Below are 26,014 nucleotides of genomic sequence, written 5' to 3'. Positions count from 1 at the left end.
AGAACCTCGCCAGATCCTCTTTGTGAAGATCCCTGAAATCCGTGAATCGTATCCGTTCATCGTACATCGTACGGTCAGAAATCATTTTAAATATTTTTATTTAAAATTAAACACAAACAATACTTAATAAACACTGACCGCACGATATACAATGAACGAACACGATTCACAAATCCCTAGGATCCTCACAAAAAAGATACGAAGAGGATCCTATTGGGTATGTAGTGGGATTACATTTAAGCAAAGGACAAGTAAAGTTAGAGGTCAAAACTTAAGTCTTATGTGATTAATTTTCTAAAAATCACCCTAGGCTTTAGGGTAAATCGTTTTGAAAAATTGGCTTGGAGCTAGGCAGCACCTAGGCGGTCCTAGGCGGATTTGGTTTTTTTATTTTATTTGTGCTTTTTTTATTTTTTAGTTTCATGGTGGTATACTTATGGAAATGGTGTACCTAATTTGCAAAGGATGGATTGACTACAAGTTCATCCAATTATGAAATGAATTGGAGAACTTTTGAGGCACTACTACAATATTAGCTTTGGGTGTCGGACGATGGTGGCGGTTATTAAGCCATTCTGACGGATAAAATATATCTGACACATAATTTATTTAGTGTCCGAAAAAAGTTAATTTCTGTCGGATATATCCGACATAAATTCCTGGCGGATTTAACCGCCATAAAATTATTATAACCCTTAGTATTTTTGAATTCTTTTTTTTTAAATCTTTTTAACATACTCTGGTGGTTTCTAAGTTAATGGTGGCAGTTATAACCGACATAAATTGACTATTTTATTATTTTAGTTTCGAGCGCTTATTATTTTAGTATTCTGGCGGTTATAACCGACATAAATTGACAATTTTATTATTTTAAAGTCTTATATTAATTATAAATAAATAAATAAATGGTTCAAATATTTTTTTTTTCACTCACGGTTCCGTTACCTAATCTCTAAATGTTTTTTTTTTTTTGCGATTTTTTACACATGCTATCTCTGAGTATATACAAACATATTTGACGGTTGGATCGTTGAAATTAGTTTCGTAAAATGCATATCCTATCAAATTGATAGATTTAACAAACACTTAAGAGTTAATGTTATACTTTCATTAAGTATAAAAAATTATCCACTAGTGTAAATATATTAAATTGAAGATCGAATTCTTTCAATGCATTCTTATAGGATCAAGGAGTGTAGCTGTAAAAAATCATCAAAATTGGAGCTAAAATAACCGTTAAATTGTGATTTTTCGTTTATAACCGTCGAAAACTTTTGTTATGTTACCTAATCTCTGAATGTTTGTTTTTTGTGATTTTTTAGGTATGCGATCTCAGAGTGTGTACAAATAAGTTTGACGGTTAGATCATTGAAAAAAATTTCGTAGAATGTGTATCGAGTCAAAACGGTATATTAAATAAACACTTAAGAGTTAATGCTATACTTCCATTAAGTATAAAATAAGATTTTGTGGTATCCACTAGTGTAAATATTTTAAATTGAAGATCAAATTTATTCATTGCATTCTTATAGGGTCGAGGAGTGTAGTTGTAAAAAATCATTAAAATCGGAGCTAAAATAAACCGTTAAATTGTGATTTTTGGTTTATAACCGTAAAAAACTTTTGTTCCGTTACATAATCTCTGAATGTTTGTTTTTTACGATTTTTTACGTATGCAATCTCGAAGTGTGTAAAAATAATTTTGACGGTTGGATCATTGAAAAACGTTTCATATAATGCGTATCACATCAAAACAATAGATTAAACCAACACTTAGAGTTAATATTATACTTCCATTAAGTATAAAATAAGATTTTGTGGTATCCATTAGTGTAAATATTTTAAATTGAAGATCAAATTTGTTCATTGCATTCTTATAGGGTCGAGGAGTGTAGCTGTAAAAAAATCATCAAAATCGGGGCTAAAATAACTGCTAAATTATGATTTTTCGTTTATAACCGTAAAAAACTTTTGTTCTGTTACCTAATCTCTGAATGTTTGTTTTTTGTGATTTTTTAGGTATGCGATCTTAGAGTGTGTGCAAACAAAGTTTGACGGCTAGATCATTGAAAAAAGTTTCATAGAATGTGTATCGCGTCAAAACGGTAGATTAAATAAACACTTAAGAGTTAATGTTAGACTTCCATTAAGTATAAAATAAGATTTTCTGGTATCCACTAGTGTAAATATTTTAAATTGAAGATCAAATTTATTCATTACATTCTTATAGGGTCGAGGAGTGTAGCTGTAAAAAATCATTAAAATCGGAGCTAAAATAAACCGTTAAATTGCGATCTTTCGTTTATAACCGTCAAAAGTTTTTGTTCCGTTACGTAATCTCTGAATGTTTATTTTTTATAATTTTTTACGTATGCAATCTCGGAGTGTGTAAAAATAAATTTGACGATTGGATCGTTGAAAAAAGTTTGGTAGAATGCATATTGCGTCAAAACGGTAGATTAAACAAACACTTAGAGTTAATATTATACTTCCATTACGTATAAAATAAGATTTTGTGGTATCAACTAGTGTAAATATTTTAAATTGATTATCAAATTCGTTCATTGCATTTTTATAGGGTCGAGGAGTGTAGCTGTAAAAAAAATCATCAAAACCAGAGCTAAAATAGCCGTTAAATTGTGATTTTTCGTTTATAACCGTCGAAAACTTTTGTTCCGTTACGTAATCTCTGAATGTTTGTTTTTCATGATTTTTTACGTATACAATCTCGGAGTGTGTACAAATAAGTTTGACGGTTGATCATTGAAAAAAGTTTCGTAGAAGGCATATCACGTCAAAATGATAGATTAAAAAAACACTTAGAGTTAATACTATACTTCCATTAAGTATAAAATAAGATTTTGTGGTATCCACTAGTGTAAATATTTTAAATTGAAGATCGAATTTATTCATTGCATTCTTATTTATGTTTTTCAAATATTGATTAGTCAATATTTAGTTTGTGTGATGACATTTTTCATTGTACAATTATCTTTTTGTTTCTTCATTGCATATTTTACATAGGTTATTATCTATTAAACCAAGCAATTATTTATTTTCGACCAAAATTTTTTTTATTTATTTAATTTTTAAAAACTTATTCTACTTAAATACATATTATTTATTTATTTATTAAACCAAACAATTATTATTTTATTTTTTAAAATCATAACAAAATTATGGGGGGAATTTAAAATTTTGGGAGGGAATTTAAAAATTTGGGAGGGAATTTTGGGGGTGAATTTTTCCGCCATTTTGTTCTGTCGGTTATAACCGACAGGAATGAAAATTTTCTGTCGGTTTATATTTTAAAAAATTTTCTGTCGGTTTTAACCGATAGTAATGACAATTTTCTTATACCCACATCCGGCCCCCACTCATCTCCTTCATTTTTCTGAAACCTAACTCTAACTCTTGACACACACTCTCTCTCTAAGCTCCGAGAATGAACCCCCACCATTCCTCTTAATTCTGACCAAATCAACCCTAAAAAATCTGAACCTCGAACCCTTGGGACATGGGGAATCAACCTGCAACGTTGCATGTATCATCGATGCATCAACGTGTGCTCTGCTATTAATGTTGAGAGCTTCAGCTCTCTCAAACTCCATCTCAGGTATGAATTATTTTCCCCTCTTGGTTGTGTGGGTTCTAATCCATCTGTGATGAGTATTATGGCAAAAATCTCTGGGGTTTAATCTCTGTTTTGAATCTGTCGATATGCCCTGCTGCTGCTCTACCGAGATACCTAGGCCGGGCTTGAGGTCGTATGAGTGTGTCCGGTGAGCTTGGCATAGCGATAGGCACCGACTTATAAGAGGTTCCATCATTCAGTAGATTTTCCGACACTGGGTCCTCTTTGTTTCCATGGATTTCTTGGTAAAGGTGTTTGCTTTTTCACATTTTGCTGACCGCCCACCACCTGTTTAATTAGGGTCGTCAATGAGGTTCACAGCTCCGTAACGAAGAAGAACAAGGAGTGGCAAAAGAAGCTGCCTTTGGTGGTTTTAAGAGCAGAGGAAATTATGTATTCCAAAGCCAATTCTGAGGTTTTTCTCGTTTCCTTTTCGGTTTTGCATTCGCTCTTTTTGGTTGTTTCGTTGGTCATTTTTTGCTTTGTTTTTTTGAAGGTTGAGTACATGAATCTCGACACGTTATGGGACAGAGCAAATGAAGCGGTTAACACGATTATCCGGAGAGATGAGGGCACTGAAATCGGGGAGCTTCTGCCGCCATGTGTCGAAGGTAACATTGTATTGATTTCTTTGCAGTCTATTGAACCGTGAAATTATGCTATTGGGTTATTCTCATTTTCAATGTATATTACCTCATTGCTCAAGCTTAGTTTAGTTCGTAAGAAGAGATTATTGTGTAGAATGAATACACTAGAGGTGTGATTTGTATGTGTGTTTTGGTTCCTCCTCTTTAGTTCGTAAGAAGAGATTATTGCGTAGAAAGTGGTTGTTTGTATTTTTTTTAATTATTAATATATTTTCTGTCGGTTTCATCCGACAAGAATTCTTTTATTTATTCTTTTTGGTAAATTCTCTGTCGGTTATATCAGACAGAATTCCTGGTGGTTTTAGATTTTCTGTCGGTTTTATCCGAAAGAAATTCTCTTATTTATTTATTATAAATATATATCCTGTCGGTTATATCTGACATGATTTCTGTCGGTTTTATAGTATTTTTTGTCGGAAAATTCATTTCCTAATGTAGGTAATTCTGTCGCTTATTATATCCGCCACTGCATCCATTTTCTTTCGGATTTTGCTTAAAATCCAACAGTAATATACATTTTTTTGTCGGTTTTTGAAGCACTAGTTATAGATAATTTTGTAGTAGTGAGGGGATACATACAAAAAAAAAGAAATAAATTAGATACAACGACGTTAAATAGTTTAGTCTATGTCCAATCCAATGCAAGGATCATGAACAAGAAGAATTTAGTCTATCATCCAAAAATACTCCTCATTATGATTATATGCTTACTATTTTTTAAATATTGAACTTGTTGGATGTATGTACTTCGTGTATTCTTCTACTTCTATTTTTGCATTTTGTCATTCTTTTATTATCCATATAAGTATAGTTTTTTTAAGTGTAAATAGGCACTTATTTACAAGATATAATAAATTTACATAAATCTGCCTAGGCACCTAGGCACTAGGCCCTTGTCCGCCGCCCGACTAGCGCCTAACTTTTTTAGAACCTTGTATGTGATGGCCTAGGCCTAGTTAACGGGCGGGAATATTTCTTTGTTGGGCAGGTATTTTGGCATAGTTGACTTAATAATATAGCCAATTGTCAAGTGGAAGTACTTCTGACAATTTGTGTACGACTTGTTAACTTGACACGAAATAACAGAAAAATAGCAGGTTTTGGGTGACACATCCCGACTCGGATTGTCCACTAGGACTCCGAATCGAGTTATGTTGGCCAACACCTGGAATGTGACGAAGCCATAAAGTGTAATGATGTGGAATATGTGAATAAATTTAAACCTAAAAGTGCCTAAATATGAGAGTGCGCTGTGAGCAGGAATGAACCCATTTCACATGTGACATCAAAGTATAAGTAAAGTACAATAGAGTGGATTGAGAATCATACCATCGAAGGTAATCTCCAATACCAAGATTTGCCACGAATCCTCGTCGATAAGAAAACTCAGCTATTAAAACCTGGCGGGGTGAAATAAAAACAAGGGTGAGTAGGCCTGAAAATAAAGTTTTAATAAAGACTTTCTAAAATGTTATAACCCATCACTGTAAAATCTGTATAGTTTCCAGAAAATTATACCACGTATAAGTATGAAATCAAATACAAATCAACAGTAAATCCAGAGATATTCCAAATCATTACATATCGGCAGGAGCATAATAAAATTAGGTGCTCATCAATCTATGCTGACACATGAGTCGGAGTTGCCTAATGCAACCTCTACGACTCATAGATCAATCTATGATAACACATGAGTCCGAGTTGCCTAATGCAACCTATACGACAGTGTTGGAGTTGCCTATTGCAACCTTTATGACAGTGTCGAAGTTGCCTATTGCAACCTGTACGACAGTGTCGGAGTTGCCTATTATTGCAACTTGTACGACAGTGTCGAAGTTGCATAAAATACAAATATAGTCATGCCATAACTCAATCATTTCAAATAACACCATAAACTCACCTGAACTTACCTGCGCGTCCCGCATTTAACTTAGCACTTCAAAGCATTCACAACAATTATATGTAGGTAATATGCATATGGATATGCCATGATGCAATCTAAAACTCAACTGTATCATAGTATTTTAGAATATATAAATATTTATGACATGGCATCAAATGCATAAATTAATTTAAAAGCATTTGTAGAACTATCAATCATATATATATATACGATAAAAAGGAAAAGACCCACTCACCTGAGGGCTGCGCTACGACTCCTTAGCACGAATATCGAGACGTCACGAACGATTGTCACCTAGAACAAATATTCAGTCATGTCTCAGAACTCTTATTGATAGAACACGTAACTTACATAAAACACATCCCAAGGACGTTCTAGAATGATTTTGAGACCCATTGACCAACATCAACCGTCGGTAGGGTCCACAACCCTACGTAAATCGATCCAGAAGATCCGCCCATCATATTTCAGATCCGTAACTTCCTTAGGTCCTCATTATACTCATAGAACATCATACTAAAGTCTCACCATGATCCGACGGTCGGATCTTCGCCAATCACAATTTCTGATGGTGGTTAACGTTTTATTTATCCAATTCAGGAAGATCCATACTTTAGATTCCCAATCCACAAGTTCCTATGACCCTAAAATATTATGTACTATAACGTATTAAAGTTTGGTGACGATCTAACGGTCGGATCGTCGATTCATTTAAGGTTTAAGGGGCGGTCTTTATCCAAACTATAGTCATACGATGAGATTCCATCAATCGAACTTCACGTATGGAATCAGAGTATCTAAATTAGTCTAAAAAGGGCAGGTGGGGTCTTAGCCCACGCGTCGTCGCACGTGGCGGTCGGCTGCCCCGACTCGTAGGAAAATTCAACTATTTCAAAAAATTATCAAATTTTACAGGCAAATAAATCTCAGTGAGTGGAGTAGGTTTCATACCTGTGGCCAAGTCCAATTTGTCCAGGAAACACCTCAAACTGCCCACGAATCGTCGGAACCCTAGAATTGGGTGTGCTTCGATTCAACCTCAAAACATGCTCCGACACCTCAACCACTGATTGGGCTTTGTTCTTGAGGTGGAGGGATGTGTTTTGGTGGTGATAATCGATGGAGTGAGCTTCGAAAATGGTGGATCACCACCGAGACGCCATCGCACCGATTGGTACATTTCTTGCGAATCCAAGGTCAAATTGCATGAATTTTAGGATGGAATTGGTAGAAGGTAGGCTAGGAAGTTGTTTCCAGGTGGTGATTTGGCTCGATTTGCCATGAAAATCCATGAATGGCGTTGGGAAGCTTGGCACGCCGCCGGTTGGGTCGAACCAAAACGGGTCGGGGATCCGATCCCATGCATCTCATCTCCCTCATTTCCCTCTTTTCTTTCTTCCTTGATTCGTTCTCCTTCTTCCTCTCTCATCCCCTAACTCGTCCCACCTCCCTTATTTCTCTCCCAGAACTCTTCTATCTTCCTTTGATTGGGCAGCTCTACCCAATCATTTTCTACTGTTTCTCCTCATCCCCGATTCTATTCTATTCCCCTCTCAGCCACACACATGTGGCATAATAATTTAGTAGTATAAAATAATATAATATAATTAAGATAGTGATTTCTTCAAAGTACTTTTGGGTTCGTAGCTCCGTGAAACTTTAACCGTAGCTCCAAATTCGCTTCTGCTTGCGCCTACGAGTCCGTATTGTCGAGTACTTTAGGAATATGCTAAAAGAATATTTCGTACATCTCACTACATGTTGGTCAATGAAAGTCAAAACCTTCACCTCTAGGGCATTTTCATAGATTCACACTTTTAAAATTTATAAAATCATAGAACTAAGGACGAGTTGTCACATTGGGTCCATCTGTTATGAGTTGAATCATACGAGCTGGGTCGTTATTGGGACACCAGTTAAGAATTTGAAACAAGTCGGTTCGTTATCGGGTCCCGCATTAAAAACCCGATTAGATATCATTTGTTAGTTCTAGACACTAGTCATGGCAATTTTTTATATGACGCGTTAACCCGAGACGAAACAACACGATCCATCAACGAATCAGATCGTTATCAAGTCACCTATTAAGAATTCGTTATGATAACAGGTTTGACACGATATGATCCGTTAAGATAACATATATGACACGAACAAACAAACGCGACTCATTTGACCGACCTAATTAGAAGTGTCAGCACTCTCTTTGCATATTATATAAAATATAGGGAGACTTTGGATGTGGTCCTTAGTTATGAATATTCTTTGATTGAAACCTTGTTGGTTTTTAATTTTTGATCGAGGTCCCTGAAATTAATGTGATAATTTATTTTTATGTACATTACTATATTTTTTTTATATTAAAAATTAGAAATTTTAGTTGTTTATATAAATGATATTTTAAATAAAAAAACCATAATTTGTGGGATTAAAAATATTAAAAAATAAATATACCATTGTGTGTGTGTGTGTGTGTATATATATATAAACATGGGTACATTCATCAAAATCAACCAAAACATTTATTGTATCAAAACATGGGTACATTCTTCAAAATCACAAAAAAAAAAGGATATCAGGCTTAATAACATTAGTAAATTTCTTCGATTAAACTTGACATGGATACATTTTAAAATCAAAGAAAAAAGAATGTACCCATATAAGTTTAAAAATGGATTAGAAAAAAATTGAATAGATTTTATATAAAAAAAGGGTACATTTTACATATAACAAATTGGTATATTTAACAATGAGTACATTTTAAGATTAAAAAGTTTTACATGAATGGGTACATATAATTAGCATGGGTACATTTAGCAAAATAAAAAGTACAAACACAAAAAAAATATATGGTTACTAATACAAATAAACTTTAAAAAAATATGGGCACAAAAAGAAATTAATATATGGGTACAAATTAAAACTGAAAAGAAAATTGGTACAAGTTAAAAAAGAATTACAAATTAAAAATGGATACAAACTAAAACTAAAAATATATGATAAAATATTTAGTCATAAATATAAATATACTAATTGTAACATTTTTAACATTAAGTGAATATATTTAGAAATTAAAAATATTTTATTATTGAAATAATTAATGATGTTATTAATACACAAGGACCTTGATAAAAAATTGAAAAGGAATAAGATTTTAATCAATAGAGTAGCAAAATGAAGGATGAGAACCTAATTTCTCCTAAAATGTATGTGTATGCACACACACACGCACATGCACATCTCCTCACTAAATTTACAAGTGAATATATCGAGTTATAACTTCTAACTTCAAATACAGCATGCAGGGATTAATTAGTGGAAAGAGCTCGTGACTATCCCTGTAACATCCCACATCGCCCAGGGGGAGTGAATCATGTCAGCCTTATATGTATATTCATATATCTACCTAGCACGAGGCCTTTTGGGAACTCACTGGCTTCGGGTTCCGTATGAACTTCGAAATTAAGCGAGAAGGGGGCCAGAGCACTCCCAGGATGGGTGACCCACTAGGAAGTTTCTCATGAGTTCCCAGAAACAAAACCGTGAAGGCGTGGTCAGGGCCCAAAGCGGACAATATCGTGCTACGGTGATGGAGCGGGCCCTGGAAGTGGTCCGCCTCGGGCGGGATGTGATAAAATGGTATCAGAGCCAATCCCTGGCCGGAAGTGTGCCGATGAGAATGTCGGGCCCTTAAGGGGGGTGGATTGTAACATCCCACATCGCCTAGGGGGAGTGAATCCTGTAAGCCTTATATGTATATTCCCATCTCTACCTAGCACAAGGTCTTTTGGGAGGTCACTGGCTTTGGGTTCCGTAGGAATTCCGAAGTTAAGTGAGAAGGGGGCCAGAGCACTCCCAGGATGGGTGACCCACTAGAAAGTTGCTCGTAAGTTCCCAGAAATAAAATTGTGAGAGTGTGGTCAGGGCCCAAGGCAGACAATATCATGCTACGGTGGTGAAGCGGGCCTGGGGAAGTGGTCCGCCCCGGGCCGGGATGTGACAATCCCTGTTTCGATTGGTGGATTAATGATTAATCTTACTTAAGGTTCTCATATGTATTATTAAACTCTTTTGTTTTGAGGCACCCATTGCATTTGGTAAAACACCTGCCATTATGCTAGGACTAGGAGTACCTCATGTCATCCATACCTTAGGCTTCTTAGCGTATTTCTTTTGTGCCATTTTTTTATTGTTCAGGTTTTTCTTGGTAGTCATTTGATAACCATTTTGTTTTCAATTTTTCATTTTTGTTTTCATTTTTTTTAAACTGAAAAAATATTTGGTAATACTTTGCATTGACTTGCAAAGTGTTACCAAAATATCAAAGTTATGCAATTACTTTATCTACTTTGTGGTAAACTTTGCGTGTAACCAAAACATCATAATATATACATGCAATGTAATCAAAAGTCCAAAATAACTTAATGCCATTATAGATACATTTAACATGCATTTCTTTATTCTAAATTTCCAATCCTTGGTTATTGAGACACGGTTGAACATAGCTCTACCTGGTTATCACTTTCCTTGCTTCATGTTCCGTGCTTGCTTGATGATTTTCTGTGGTCTGGATCATGCTTAGAAGAGTGTGGGCTCTCCATTTCCACCAGCACAAGAAGTTTCCAAGGGAGCAAAGTCTTTGAGTGAGGAAATAACATGCAAGCGTGATACAGAAAAAGACTCCTTCATTGGGCATGTGGACTCATACTTTTTATATAAAGATAGAAGACCCTTTTTTTTTTTATCCTAGTGAAATGCAATTATGTGATGGGATGGAGAAGATGGAATTATCCAAGTCACAACATGTTCTTAGCTTCATTTTCTAGACTCAATGATCACAACCAGTGCTAACTTTTGAGTCCATATCAACCTCGACAACGCTTGCTGCAACGAGTTATGCATAGACGATTGATATGATAATTTGTGGACTTTGATTTTATTGATTATATATAACTTACAATAATTTGGATCTAGTCCCCTTGATTATGACTCTGTTTGTTTGTTTGTTTGTTTTGCTCTTGGATCTAGAGTGTTTGTGTATTTATATTGAAGGAATATGACATGAATTTCATAAATACCATGAAAACTCAATAGCACCTCAAGGCAGGTAGGCAAATTGCAATAGATACAGTCAGTGAAGTTTGATCTGAGTAAGCATATGTGATATACACCTATAAGAAGCACAAAGTTAAGTTCCTAATGAATGTGAGGTAGCCAAGGTCAGATATTGGGCTGGCAAGGGCATTCAATAGCCTTCTCTCTAACTTCTTTGTAAATAGATTGGAGGAGATTTTTATCGACACGACACGGCAAGGTCTATGATACCAGCCAAGCCAAGTTGATTCATTGTTCTATGAAAATGATACATGTTTGAAGTTGATTGTGTCGTAAATTTTGTTATGACATATTACTCACTCATTATATGACTCTATGATTGAAAAGGTTGACCCATATTTACCAAGGTCTAGTAAAGCAAAACTTGGGATGCTTCTCGATGAGGTGGGTTGTTCAAGATAATTACGGTGGAGAGTTCATTCTTTGGATTTTCAGATCATCCAATGATAAGAAATCAAGAATTTAGAATTTACACTGAAATTTATTTGTATTTTATAGGATATTGTATTTTTTTTATTGACTAAAAAGGTATTCCATGTACATGTACAACAAAATTGACATTGTATCGGGATTAAAACACCAAAACGTGGTGCAATATTACACTTCTTGGAGTGATTCGACTTTTTCTCTTGAGAAAACTTGAATCGGAAGAAGTCTTGGAGATGGATGGTGATGGAAGTAAGTTTCACTCGAAGGACCTGGAAATAAGAACAAAGACAAAGAGAAGCAACAATGTCCTTGCTTGTACATTGTACAAGAATGTTGTGAAATGTACCTTTAGACTACTTAAAGATATGTGTTATGTTTTTTTTTTTTTTTTTTTTCAATCTTAACTTTGTTTTATTAACCATGTTTTGCCGAGTGAAAAGATATTGGAGAGGAAGGGTAACATGACATGGGATGAGGCATTGAGTGTTTTCTGAGACATAACAAAAGGTTGTACACCCTCCATGAAGGTATAACGCATAGGTATCTGAATCCATCATATGTACTTGTAGATGACAACAAATGGAAGATGGGAGATTTAGGAATTGATGAGTGTTTTTGGTTTGTTTATTAGTAAAAGTAAAAGTTGGTGAGAACATTTGAGAAATAATTTTATGCACTTTTTTATGCAGCACAAAAGTTGGTGGGTGATTGTTTCGAGGATGATGAGATGGAAGAATAGTTGAAAGGTCAGACATAATGTGCCAGCAGATAAAGTGGACTTAAAAAAGGACATGTTCAGCCTTGGTATGATGCTCTTAGAGCTGCATGAACAACCAAGGACGATTTCTAAAAATTGTAGCATTTTCTATGGCTTTAAGAAGAAAGGAAAACTTCCTAAGAAAGTGATTGATCATCGATTAAGAGCCTTGTGCTAAAGCTTTTGGACAAGACCCTATAAAGAAGCTTTCAACTATAGAGGTATTGGATGATATTACTTTTAGAACGTATATGGATATAGTCTGATAGTAGAGATCAAAACCTTCCAACTCTCACAATCCGATGTCGATGAGGACAAACATGGACATAATTGTTGTGTGTTTCCATATGCAACTCCACAAACTCATTTGTCATTCACAATATGCTTAAATAGATTGAGTGAGTATGTGGAGTGAATGAAGGGTAAGTGAGTATGTGGATTGGCATTATACAACAATGCAACAACTATGTTCATGAATGTCTTCATCGGCATCGGACTGTGATAGTTAGTAACTCGATCACCACCATCCTACTATATCCATATACATTCTACGCAGTGATATCATCCAAAATCTTTGCCGATGAAGGCCTCTTAGCAAGATCTTTGTCCAAAAGCTTCATTGCAAGCCTTTTAAATTGATGGTCATTCACTTTTTCAAAAAGGTTTCATTCCTTCTTGAAGCCGTAAAGAATGCTACCTTTTTTTTTTAAACGTTTCTGGTTGCATAATCAGCTTCAAGAGCATCATATCAAGGCTAAATATGTTGGTTTTGAAGCCTACTTTTATCTTATGGCACATCATATGTCTGACCTTTCAACTCTTCTTCCATCTCCCTACCTTGAAAACAATCATCCATTAGCTTTCGTGTTGCATAAACAGGTGCGTTAAATTATTTCTTAAAAGTTCACACCAGTTTTTACATTTACTAATAAACAAACTTAAAAACACTCACCAATCTCAAAATATTATATCTTCATTCGTTGTCTTTTACAAGTACATTTGATGAATTTAGATCTTCATGAAGTCTACCTTTTTAGTGGATGTACATCAAACTTCTTGTTATGTCTCAGAAACTCTTAACACCTCATCTCATGTCATGTTACCCTTCCTCTCAAATAGCTCTTCAGTCAAAGTTATGCAAAATAGGGTTATCAAACAAAGTTAACATAGGAAAAAAAAAGAAGACACATGTTAATTTATGCGGTCAAATAGATTTATGTGAGAAACTTGAACAATAAAACTTCCTTTTACTTATATAATGACACATGATTTATGTCAGATAAGTCTTGTGCAGATAAAACCAAAAAGCTCAGCCCATCACAAACTTGCATCATTATCATGTTGATTTATTCATCAATGTCATTGATAAGCAACTCCCTGAGTTAATTGATCGATTTATTGAAAAGAATATTGAGTTACTTCTTTGTGTGGCAAGTTTCAGTCTAAGTAATTCTTTCTTTGCTTTTGATAAAGAAATATTGTTGAGCCTTGCCCATTTTTATCCAAGTGATTTTTTCGGAGAACGATCTTGAGTTACTCGAAGAACAACTTGAGAATACATTTGGGACATGATGTCTAATATTGAGTTTGAAAATTTGAAAGCAATTAGTGATCTTGCACAAAAGATGGTTGAAACCAAGAAAGATTAGACTTACTCGTTAGTACTTGCTTTTGACAATATCACTCATCTTACATAATCGAAAACTCATCAAGGACCATTACTATGATTATTCGGAATATTTAATATTATCGATGCTACGTTATTTTAAACTTTCTTCTACTTTCGATGACACGCCCCAACCTCGATATCCCCAAATATCGGGGTAGGCACGTGCTGGCCGACAACCGAGGGTGACGAAGCCACTTTAAACATGTATGCAAATTAAAATAGGTTATTAAGAAGAAAGATGTTAATGCAGAAACGTGTTCAAAGCATACAGCTAATAAAAAATAAAGTAAAAGAATTATTATAGAAAGGTACGAATCGAGGAATGTGACCTACACCGAAGAGGCTTGAAGATGCCTAAGAGGAAGTGCCCTGAAACCAGGATTGTATGCCTCGAATCTTTCCTGAGGGGGCGCAAAAACAAAAAAGGTGAGTGAACCAATGTTTATAATAATACTAATAATATGAAAACCGATTTCTTTCTGAACATACTAACCCCCTGTTTTGAAAACATATATAATACTACATATAGTAAGTTTTTTGAAAACTATAGTGTGCCATGCAATTATTCGTAAAACAAGTACGCATAAAACAATGCTCAATAATGGTGTTATTGCCGCCCGAAGTCAAATCCGTAAATCTCAACCATATTGTACTCTCTAGGGGTATCATAGTGGCTCAAAGGCAGTACCTGTCTATCACCCAAAGGTGAAGTTGTACGACACTGGGTTATGACCATGGTCAATCACCCGAATGTGAAGTTGAACGACTCCAGGTTACGTTGGAGAAGATGATATATAACATCACACATCGACACTAGCCCTGAGCTAGTGAAGCTGGGGGTATATCATCAATATCATAAACTTCTCATTCACCCGAAGGCAGTACCTGTCCATCACCCGAAGGTGAAGCTATACAACATTGGGCTACGCTAATGAAGAAACCATGGTCCATTACCAGAAGTTAAAGCTGTACAACTCCGAGTTACGCTGGAGAAGAGGATATATAACATCACACACCAACACTAGCCCTGGATTAGTGAAGCTTGGGGTATATCATCAATATCATCAACTCCTCATTTGCCCAAAGGCAGTTCATGTCCATCACCCGAATGTGAAGATATATGACACTAGGTTATGCTATTGAAGAAACATGGTAGACCCCATCACCCGAAGGTGAAGTTGTACGACTCTAGGTTACGCTGGAGGAGAAACATATACATAGATATCCTTAACTGTGTCCTATGGCCATAGACATCTACATACCCATGTTGTGTGGATGTGTTGTATGATAACCCACTAGATAAGTACCGAAAACATATCTTAAACTCATATCAAATCCGGAGTTAACAAGCTCAAAGCCTCATTCATAAATCCAAAATAATTCACATTCATAAATCCATAGAATTCTATATATGCAAATCCAAAGAGTCCTAACTCATATTCGGAAATCCGCAATATAAATCATATTCATAATCCATAGATTTTCGTATACGTAAACCCAATATTTCATAACCTTTCGTAAAACATAAATTCGATAAATCATAAATATTCCGGAAAAGCAATTTAAATAAATCATAAGTATGAAAATCCATAAAACATATTATAAATCATGCTCCATCCATGAAATATGCAATGCATGCAAGCCTAACATTTTATAAAAAAATGCAAGTTTAGAAGGGGTACACTCACATATATTTTGTTGCCTGGGAAGCGCTCGAGCTAACGAGGATGAAATCACTTTCCATCGATGCACCTAACCACAATTAGGGACCATTAAGTAAAACTTTACTAAAACGTAAGAATTTGGGAAAACGGACTGCGGATTTGAATTCGGCAAGTCGAAAAACCTAAGGAGGGATCTCGGGTTCCCCCCATGCGTTGTCGCCGGCAGCCCAAACTCGTTGGAAAATTTAACAACTCCAAAAGTTCCTAAGTTTTACAAGAATGTAGATCTCAATGAGAGGAACAACTTTCATACCTGGGCAGAAGTCCAATTCGGTCGGAAAGTGCCTAAAAAAGCCTAGATCTGCCGGAAACCCTAGAAATGAGTGCTCTCGATTCGATGCCTAAACAAACTCCAACGCCTCATCCAATGCTTGGGCCTTGTTCTTAGGGTTGAGGGAAGTCTATTAGTGGTGGTGGTTGACGGAGTTAGCTTCGGGATTGATGGATCACCGCCATGAAGTGTTTCTTAGGTGGTTTTGCGTCGTAATTCTTCGAAATTTGGCCGGAAAAAGCATCAGATTCCATGGTTCCCACCAAGTCGGGGATGGCTGGTTCCTCCCTTCCCTCATTTCCTTTATTTCTCTCATTTCCCATTGGTTCATTTTCCCTTTTTCTTCCCCGATTGGGCAGCTTCTCCTTCCTTTCTCTCATCTTCTTTCCATCACAGCCATACACGTGGCACCAGATTGATGCTCTAACAAAATCTGGAGCCTTTAAGATTTATGGTCAAATGACCATTTTGCCCTCAACTTCGTTTATTAATAACTCATTCGTTATAACTCCAAAGTACATTCCATTTACGCCCACGCGTTCGTGATGATGAGTACTACAAGAATACGCCAAGGAAATGGATCTTATGTGACATGATAAGACGGTCAACAAAAGTCAACACATTTGCCTCGAACCATAATATTTGGGGACGGGTCGTTACATTCGAAGTCATAGCTAACAATCAACTTTCTAGTTCTAAAGAGCAGGGCATGAGATTTGGACTGATTTCAAACAGTACGAGGGAATCATGGTTGTGATTATACTTTCACTCAAAGTGAAGAACACCTTTCTTCTTAACGCCATGCCAGACACACTATACTTGAGAGTCCATTTATGACTATAAGACCAAAAATTAATTTTTTAAGCATCACATTTTACATAATAGACAAGGTCCATTGACACCTTAATAGATATCTCACTATTGTTTTATCACCATCCTCATGGTTCTCCTCCTTAAGGACGAAACAATGAAGAAGTTGAAAAGCACAAGCTTCAACAATATCGAGATCAATGCATAAAATTTTCCTTAAAGTAGCTAAGTTGTATAACACCTCACGCAAGAGAAAAACTTCCTGCAAAGTTTGAACCTTTTGAGGCCCTCAACAAAAGTGGGGTCAAGTTGCAACCCATGTCAAACCCACTATCTAGAATATGATGAGAATATGTCCATTGGGGTGGTTGTGGTTATGGAGGTTGGTTGTTGTTGGGAATGGGAATAATCTATTCGTACAACTTTGCAGTGATCTGACTTGATAGAGTCATCAGCCAAGGTAACACAGAAATCGACCTCCTCGGACTCGACTAGAGGAAGCAGGATGAAATCATGTTGTTTGGTGATGGGGTTGCTCACATAACACTAGTAAATTGTTGAGTTGAACAACAGAAGTAACCCATTAGAAGAGTCGTTGAGTTTGTAAGAGAAGTCACATCCCCAATCCACCCCAAATAAGGGATAATCATATAAGTAGAACAAAGAGATTAACTGATACATATTATCGCGAGAGTGGATCGTACAATAGAAAAGACCCACAGTTGGAAATTGCAACCAAAATATCCGCAGCCACACATAGGAGGTTATTTGATGCCATTGCCAAGACTTGAAAACCATCTTGCACTTTACCAAATCCTTTTGTGATTATCTACACAAATATTAAACAACGAATCCTCACACCAACATCATCATCATCATCATAATAATAACAATAAAAAAGAGTAAGAAGAAGAAGAAGAAGAAGATGAACACAATAATAATAACAATAACGACAACAACAACAACAACAACACAATAATAATAACAATAATAACAATAACAATAATAAGAACAACAACAACAACAACAACAACAACAACAACAACAACAACAACGACAACAACGACAATAATAATAAATTGCTCATCCTTGTACTTCCTGAATCTGAATCTAAAACTAAATCATTAAGATTACTATAGGAGTTGGAAACAAAGCCATTGTCGATGAAGATGCGGCCGCCACCAGTTTTGACAGAAAAACCCTACCTTACCCTACCCTAGAATGAATGAATGAATTCTGCAACTAAGTAATTAACTGAACACAAGAGAAAGTTGTCATCGTCAATAAGCCATTTTCTCACCAATAATGTAATCGTAATGCAATGGGAGAAGCTGTAAAGGGAAGTAGATCAATCTATTCTTCAAATAAATTTTTTTTCAAAGCCTCCTGATGAGTTTGCTCACCCTTCAGTGTTGTACTCTCCATATCTCATTGACCAAATAAAACATGAGAAATCATTTTCAAACAAAAACAACGGCTAAGATTAATGACAGTAGGTTATATGGCCTATTTGGTATCGTATTAAAAGTTTTTCATAATTTCTCAAACCATTTCTCAAGAACATTTAAGATTCAAAAACTTGTTTAGTATGAAATTCAAAATTATTTTTAAATTTTAATAATTGAAAAAAGACAAAAAAAAAAACAAAGAGAGAAGGGGAAGAGAAAGAGCAGAGAGGAGAGAGAAATACGAGAGAGATTTGGAGGTCAAGAGAGAGTAAGATAGGATAGAGATATAGAAAAATCGAGAGTGAAATGAGAGAGAAAAGTAGTGGGTTTAGAGTTTAAAAACTCTAAAATTCACTTTTTGTGTTTTTCAAAAATAGGCTAATTTTCAAGTTAGTTTTGAATTCAGTTTTTTTTTTAAAATAGATTAACCAAATATTTCAGTTGTAAAACTTAAAAAGTGTTTTTGAGTTTAAAAAGATAGATTTAAGTAGAACACCAAATAGGCCCTTAATTATCCTTGTTTTGGTATACTAGGACTAGAAAACTCACAAAATTTCTTCGTGCATTTTCCCTTTATTTTATTTTATTTAAAAGGGGGACAACTAGTGGCAAGCCACAGTTATCCATCCCTTTTGGGGGTTGGGAAGACTCACAGAGGCATTTCAGTCACTCCTTGGTCACAAGTCTAGCTTCCACACCAACAACGGGTTTTGAACCCGAGATCTTCACTTTTTAGTTTGAAGAAAGCCTCGCAATCTACCATTTACCATTGGGCCACCAGTTCTTAGTTTCATGCCTTTTCCCTTTGGGTTTGGGGAAATTGTTTGTCATTTGTAACACTTGTGTGAGTGATTAAAGAAAGAATCCAAATCCAAATCGTTTATTTTATAAGAAAAAGAAAAATATAAAAATTTAATTAACCAAAATAAATGTAAAGTGGGCCATGCCTAATGAGTATTAGATGTATAATGGGTTTAGTATGTAGACCATGTGTGCTGGGTGGGCCTAAGATCCTATCATGACCTTCAAGTTGAGAGAGACAATTTTATTCTCGTTTCCACCAAATTTGAAACAAATTTTTGCCATTCACACAATCTAACGGCTCTGTGAATTCCTCACGACCTTAAGTAAGTATAGCTGTCTTGCTTTGCGTGTTTCGACTCTTTCTCTCTCCTATTTTTCTTAAAATGTTCAACCCAACCACGTGAAGGCTACTTAGTATTACGATTTAGTGGTATTTATCTTCATTTATAAGTGAGAGGTCTTAGGTTCGATTCCACCAAAGATGAATTTAAACCATATTATTGTCAGCCCATTGTGTGAGGCTTAGTCCACACTGACCCTCTTGGTATAGATAATATCGTTTGAATTAAAAAATGAAAAAAATCATTCCCTAACAGCTAGTTATTAATTTGTAACCTTGTTGGTAATTATAGGGAGCTACCAACTGAGTCCTATATTATTGAATTTGAATACTGACACCAATTTATCATTATTTTTTTGGAAAGCACCAATTTATCATATTGATTAGGTTTTAATTTCATAAATTGAATGAACAAATATATGTTAGCAGATATGAAAGGTGCGTATGATTAGGGTTTCTTGATAAAACCAAATAGTATAGCAGTATCATTATTGAAAAGACATGACTTTTGGAACGGTGTGTGAATTAGATGATAGTGAGGGCCGCCTACTTATTTTCTGAATATATGTGATTTCTCCAATCATGCATTATTGGTTTTATGGTTATGAATTAATTTCGTTCAACACATTGATTCTCAAAATTTGCAAGTACATTACATAGAATTTTCTAACCTAATAGTTAAAAATTAAAGTTATAAGGTCAATTTTGAAATCAATTATGGATATAAATGTTATATCATTCCTAATGCACATCAAATAACAGTTCAATTTAACTTTTTAAAGCAAATGTAGAGTTATATATGACTTCTAGAGTCAAATGCAAAATCAAAGTCATATATAAATTCTAATTTTATGAAGCATATTTAAAATTAAAAGTTATATTTACCTCTAACTTTTCATGTGTGGTCTGTCAAGTTATATTTTAGTCAAACTAAAAAATTGAATGGGCCGGGATTGGGCTTTATATATGTTTGTAATTGCATCGTTGGAAATTCTCTTATCTCATCGACATGAATTATCATTCATACAACACGAGGTTTGTGATTGTGAGACATAGAAAGTTTGAAACTGCAAATCCATATTCTGCCGAGTCTTGACTTGCCCAGGTAAGCTTCCCAGTGCTCAAAGTTAAGAAATTTCCAAATTCACAATCCAGTTAGATGTATTTGGAATATAGGGTTAGAAGAATTCATTTAATTCCTCAATATATTTTATTCAAATTTTTGTATATTAATTTCTTTAGTTGTGCACTTTTTACTTGACCTCTTTTCATGATTATACAGTGTTCTTCCATAGTAGGCTACTCGTTCTGCTTAAACAGTTTTACATATAATTTTTCAGCTTAAGTTAACTAGGGCCAAGTAACAAAACTCCTAGTATACTAACCGTGCCCCTTTAATGTCGACAGATTCAATGTTCACCCTCTCAACCAACCTCGGAATAGCTACTCCCAGAAAAGGCAAACAATTTACCCCTAAGCATGTAGAGAAAGTCCTCCCTACCTACCAAAAACAATTATTTATATTCAACACGAACTGAAGCTAATTAGATAACAAGACAGCCATATATGCTTTTGTATCATCTCTATCTTACTCGGAAAGTATTTCTTTGATACTCTTCTTTTTTCTTTGTATTAGTGCAAGCTATGGTGACTGCAGAGTATCCCCGCCTTCATGTACACATCTTTTAAGCGTATCATGCTGTTGCTGCATTGTTAATTCTTTCAGCAGTTAATTCTTTCGCAAAATGTATATCTACAGATGCAGGCTGCTGCTGCATTGACGATACTTTTAAGGGAATGGTTCAAGACTTGATTTTAAAAATGGCTTCCAAGAAAACTGGCCTGAAATTGTTAACTGGATCATAGTCGAATTCTTGAAATCCGAAGCGGAGGAGACTCTCTTGTTCGGAGCAGCCTTGCTCTCAAGATTGCTTATAGAATGCTCGGACTCCAATAGAGGAGAAATTGGGAGTATAAATGATGAAATTCTCAAGCTTTTGTGCACCACCATGGCCGTCGGGTTGTCTTCCATGCAGTAGAATTACATAATGTCCCTCTCCAAGTCGAGATTTGCAAGGCTGTGGTGCTGTTAATCTTTCAAGTTGTTCCACTGGCCGTCCTAAAAAAACATAGGGATAATAAAGCGACTGTGTTTATACTTCTAGATAGCAAGACGACGAAAGAAGCTATTGAAAGGATAGGACCAATGACTAAAATATCGATAATATTGACGAAATATCGCTGATATTATCGTTTTTCAAATAGACCGATATTTTCCCACGTATCCCCCTAATTGTCGTCAAAATATCGCGATATTATCGAAACAATCATCGTCGCTCCATCGTCGGAAAGGCAGCCGAGGCTGCGTTGTTGCAGCTGCCCAGATCTTTCTCTGCAATCTAGGCTTAGACCCAAGATCTGCGCCTCCGTCGTCGGAAATGAAAAATCCATTTTCTCTGGATCCCAAAACCTGCTTGGGTTTGAATCAAACCGTTTGATGGATCCCCTTGCCTGATGGTGGTTGCCGGAAGGTGAGAAAGGGAGGAGGAACGGTCCACAGGTGGTGACGGTGCTCGCCAGAGTGTGCGCCACTGTGGTGCTCTGTGGGTGTGGGTGTGGTGGTCTATGCTCCGGGGGAGAAGAAACAAAGACATGAATGAGGGAGAAGGTTCGAGGGATTGGGGAAGGGGGAAACACGGGGAAGTGGGGTGTGTGTGTATCTGTCTACTCTAGGAAGAAGACTTGTAGAGAGGAGATGGGGGGAGAACCGGAGATGAATGAGGAGAGGAATGAGGGAGAAGGAAGTGGTCTGTGCGTGTGTGTGTGTGTGGAAGTGGGGTGTGAGTGTGTGTGTGTGTGTGTGTTATCCGAGAGAAGAAAAAACAAATCCAAACTTGCTTTCAAAATATCTAGCCCACGTGTCAGTGATCGTGAGGTTTGTTCTTCAATATATTCACCTTGCTTTACGCATGCAGGGTGGATATGGAAACTATGTTGGACCACCTCCCGGATTTATGAGTCCCTTTACTGGTGAGGCAAACTTCACGCATGCAACATAAGATGAGGACCATGGCAGTAGGCGGGCAGGACCAAGAATTGGTGCCATAAGGAAGGACTATACTAGTAGAGAAAGAGGCAAGGGGACTTTGTCAAGTCAAGAAGATGACTCGTTATCTATAACTTTGGACTCTATTGGAGTGGGAAGTAGTAACTATGGTTATACTCATAACCAACCATTTCCCTGCTCTTCATATCCCATTCCTGTTGAGATGGAATCGAGCGACTCATGGAAAGAATCTAAGACTCAATCTTCAAATGATTTTGCTTATAGACAACGTCAACCAATCTCGGATCCATATTGATGACATGTTAACAATTACATGCAAAACTATTTTGGGGATTTAGCATTTGATGATTACTCTTCACAATACACTTACTCTACACATAGAAATGATGAAGATAGTCAAAATTTTGAACCTCATAGGAACTCTATGTGGTATTAAGTCACTCATGTATCTTACCATGCAATGTATAAAGTGTAAAATATTGTACTAATTCATTATATATAAATGATTATGGTGTGTTTAAACTTCTTTCATTAATTATTACATATTTTCTACACTTACAATGTTTGTCAGCTCGCTATATAATCAACTTAAATCAGTTAAATCCATCATGCAATGCATTTCCTTCCAATTTTTTGTGATAAACTAATAGATAATTGACTAAATAAACATTCTGCAAAGTTTCCATAAAAATTTCCAAGTTTTTCTTACAATTTCCGTGGTTTTTATTCAATTTTTATTGATATAAATAATATCCCGATATTTCCATCGAAATTTCCGTGTTTTTGGACTACCAATATTTCCGATATCATCGATATTTAATACCTTGCTGTTGAGCAAGAAGTTGTGATGCAAGCCACACCTTGTAGTAGTCGAAGGTTTGGATGAACCATATAAATTGAATTTGCTTCGAACAGTCTTGATCAAGAGTGTGTGAAGCTTTCTACGAATTGTAGTTGCCCTTCATTGATGAAGCTTTTGTTGGCACTATAAATTGGTTTGCTTCACACTGTCTTTATCAATAGTGTGTGAAACTTTTGAGAATTGTGGTTGAACTCATTTGATGAGGCTTTTGTTGACACCATAAATTGGTTTTGCTTCACACTGTTTTGATCAAGAGTGTGTGAAGCTTTTGAGAATTGTGGTTGCCCTCCATTGATGAAGCTCTTGTTGGCACCATAAATTGGTTTTTGCTTCACACTGTCTTGATCAAGAGTGTGTGAAGCTTTTGAGAATTGTGGTTAAACTCTTTTGATGAAGCTCTTGTTGGCATCATAAATTGGTTTTGCTTCACACTGTCTTTATCAAGATGAGCACCTATGTACTTGTGCTCACTAAAGGAGAGCTTGAACCAATGTACTTGTGTAAACCCTTCACAATTAATGAGAACTCATCTACTCCGTGGATGTAGCCAATCTGGGTGAACCATGTACATCTTGTGTTTGCTTCCCTATCTCTATCCATTTACATACTTATCCATACTAGTGACTGGAGCAATCTAGCGAAGGTCACAAACTTAACACTTTCTGTTGTACCAAAGTCCTCACTGATTTTTTGCATTAACAGATTATATAGTTAGTGGTTAATTAACAATGGAATTCGTAGGTTAGTGCATGCTGAGCAAAAATTGTACATAATATGTAAACAAATAATTCACTCGACACAATTTCACCCTTGTTCTTTTTTTCCGAAGAGTGTTTTATTAATTCGAGTTCGACCCATTCTAGGCTACGCGCCTATTAATTACAACCTTTCTTTTGGGAAAGAAATACCCTTTGATTCCAATTCGAATAAAATGCAACTTGAGTATTTTGATGTTCGTTTGATTTTGTGACTGCACCTAGGTCGAACCCTAGATTGCCTACGTACCCTCTTGAGGGATCAAGTCACTCGTAGTTCATAGTGTTTGGGGTTTGATGCCTTGTGCAGTTTCAGCTCGTGCGGGCGAGGACTTTAAGCCATTGGAGCGTTTTGATGCCTTGTGCAGTCTTAGCTCATGCAGGCGAGGAGCATAGTGCCTTATGCAGTTTCAGCTCATACGGGCGAGGAGCATTTGAAAATTTGATATGGCTTCATGCCATTTGAGACTTTTCTTTGGCTTTGTTCCATTTGAGACCTTGATACGGCTTCGTGCCCTTTGAAACTTTTCTTTGGCTTCGTGCCATTTTGGTATTTGATACGGCTTCATGCTATTTGAAGTGGCTTCATGCCATTTGATATTTAATACACGACATGAGTTCAATTTGAGGTGGTGAGTCCATTAAGTTTTGTACTTTGAGATGGCTTGTGTCCACGACATTTGGAGTAATTTGTATCCACGAGTTTGATGTCGACATCGTCTTCATACTCTTTTCTTTTTGCTTGGACTTGATATACCTCTATCACGCTATTGGACTCTTGCCCATTTATCTTGGCCCAAATTTATATTTTATAAGGCCCAAATTGAGATTGTATATCTTGCCATGTTTGATTCCTTAATAGTTTGAGAAGAATGGGATCCAATTCGAGATGGCACAATTTAGATTGCCATAAAGAAATTTTGTCCTTTGTGACCACATAAAATCCCATAGCTCCATTGATCTCCACGTGATCTTTCCCATTTAATTTGGAGAGTTGTTCTGCAGCAAGTAAGTTTTGTTTTCTTATTTGTGGGGCCGAGTTTTGAATTGGCATGAAGATGGAATTCTACATAAGTCGGCAAAATAAAGACAGAAAGGCATAAGAGTCTTGTTGGCTCTTTCTTTCCTTTTGAATTCAACTTAAACAGGCCTCTTCACTGGATTTGGATCTCATAAATCCTCTTGCACCTTCTCTCTGTCTCCACCCATCCTTTAGTTTATTAAATAAATATGATTCATATTTAAAATTACTTTCTTGATCTCTGCATTCTTTCGACAGCAGCATAGCTTTTGTGCAGAGACTTGGACTTTTGCTGGTCACATGCAGACTTAGCCAGAGATTTATGCCTTTGCAGAGGATAAGAATTAATTTTTTATTGCTCTTCATTTCTCTGGTGCTCTGAGAAGATCTTGTGCGTTTCTTTTATGCACCGTTCTTCTCCGTCAATGACTTAAGCAATCTTCTTTTATGCTGGAGACTTGGGCCAAAACTTGCATTATTTTTTTTATGCACTTTATACGTGAGCGCAACTTTCTTTTTTTTAAATGTCGACCTCAACTTCAGTTTCTTCTAGGCTCTGAGACGATGATGATAGGGATGCTTCCCTTAGTTCTTCCGTTGTAGGTTTATCACTTGCTTCATCATTTCTCTTGTTCACCATCTTCGGAACTTTTTAATAGGCAAGGACCATTTTTTGTTCTCCCATGACGAACTGCTACAATCACTGGTAGAAACTTTGATGATCTGATTTTGGAGAGCGTTCGTTGAGGGGCTGCTGCATA

General features: G+C 36.0%; 1 pseudogene; it reads right to left on the bottom strand.

Annotated features, from left to right (window-relative positions):
* Nucleotides 1-16,301: 16,301 nt before the first annotated feature.
* On the bottom strand, nt 16,302-21,326 carry LOC126634010 (uncharacterized; annotated as a pseudogene).
* Between the last annotated feature and the right edge of the window lie 4,688 nt (nt 21,327-26,014).

Source organism: Malus sylvestris, chromosome 9 (assembly GCF_916048215.2).
Source record: "Malus sylvestris chromosome 9, drMalSylv7.2, whole genome shotgun sequence".
NCBI lineage: Eukaryota > Viridiplantae > Streptophyta > Magnoliopsida > Rosales > Rosaceae > Malus > Malus sylvestris.
Note: the sequence above shows the minus strand (reverse complement) of the source record. Positions and strands in the feature narration are given on the sequence as shown.